Here is a 1,312-nt window from a genome sequence, read left to right as displayed (position 1 = left end):
GTGTATAAGAGACAGCACACACACACACACACACACACACACACACACATACACATAAAATTTCAAAAAATTAAGTGCAATCTTTTGTTTTTTTTATTATATTTTGTTTTTTGTTTGTTACTAATTAGTAAGGAACATAAATACTTATAACAACTAAAATTGTCTAAATAAACGCGTATGATCTTAATTATAATAAATCTGAATAGACGCTTCCAATATTTATTATAATCAGTTCCGTCTGAAATGACGCTTCTGATTTTAATAATATTCAGTACCGTTAGAACAGACGTTTCAGATATTTATTATTATCAGTATTATGAGAACATACGCTTCAGATTTTAATAATCAGTACCGTCCGAATAGAAGCTTCTAATATTTCATATACCAGTACTATCAAAACGACGTTTCTAATTATAATCAGTATCTGATTATAATCCGTCCGAATAGACGCCTCTGATATTTATTTTAACAGTACCGCCATAATGGACGCTTCTGGCATTTATAGCCAACTATTATACATGCATATATTGAGAAAAAAGTTTTGTATTGTAATAATCAAAAGTATTGTTATGTAGTTATTGAATCTTTTGTGAAATATATTCAAGGAAAATGATTTATATTTTTTTGTCACTAAAATAAACTAAACGCTAATAACACTTTTATAAATATTATTTACTTCATAATTACTGTCAAACAATTTGTTATTGTTATTTGATAGTATGTACTAAACATTGCACCAAAATTAAAAATAAAAATTGATTGATAGCTAAAACGAAACTGTTTTCTCAATATATTGCAATAATACAAATCAGTACCGTCTAAATAGACGCCTCTGATATTTATTGTACCATTACCGCCACAATAGACGCTTCTGACATTTAAAGCTAACTACTGTTTAACATGCATATGGTTTTCAAAATTAATAATGTTGAAATGAACATTGATGACAAACAAAAGATTGCGTTCTTTTTTCAGGCAAATTGTATTTATTTTACGATAAAAAAAATACTATTTTAAATTCTAGATATAAAAAATGAGACATTATGGTTACTTGTAAAAATTTTAGAAAAATAAAAAAATATTCAAAGAAATGTAAAATAGTCCAGACAAATTCACAATTTTTTGACATCTAAGCGGCAAAATTGAAAATAAATGTTTTTTTGGCAGAAAGTCGTTTTGAATGGCATGTTACCTATATAACATACTGAAAGTTTTGGCCACCCACGTGCTTGCGTAACTTTTAGCCAAAAATTGGCCAAAAATGCGGTTTTAACAAATATCTATGAAAGTATTGAGTTTATCGAAATAAAGG

At 27.3% G+C, this 1,312-nt stretch overlaps 1 pseudogene; it reads left to right on the top strand.

Annotated features, from left to right (window-relative positions):
- LOC105454960 overlaps positions 1–1,312 on the top strand; it is a 3,295-nt pseudogene that overhangs the window by 608 nt on the left and 1,375 nt on the right.

This window comes from Wasmannia auropunctata, unplaced genomic scaffold, assembly GCF_000956235.1.
Source record: "Wasmannia auropunctata unplaced genomic scaffold, wasmannia.A_1.0 LD335967.1, whole genome shotgun sequence".
Classification (NCBI taxonomy): Eukaryota; Metazoa; Arthropoda; class Insecta; order Hymenoptera; family Formicidae; genus Wasmannia; species Wasmannia auropunctata.
The sequence above is the reverse complement of the archived record's forward strand: the minus strand, read 5'-3'. Positions and strand labels throughout refer to the sequence as shown.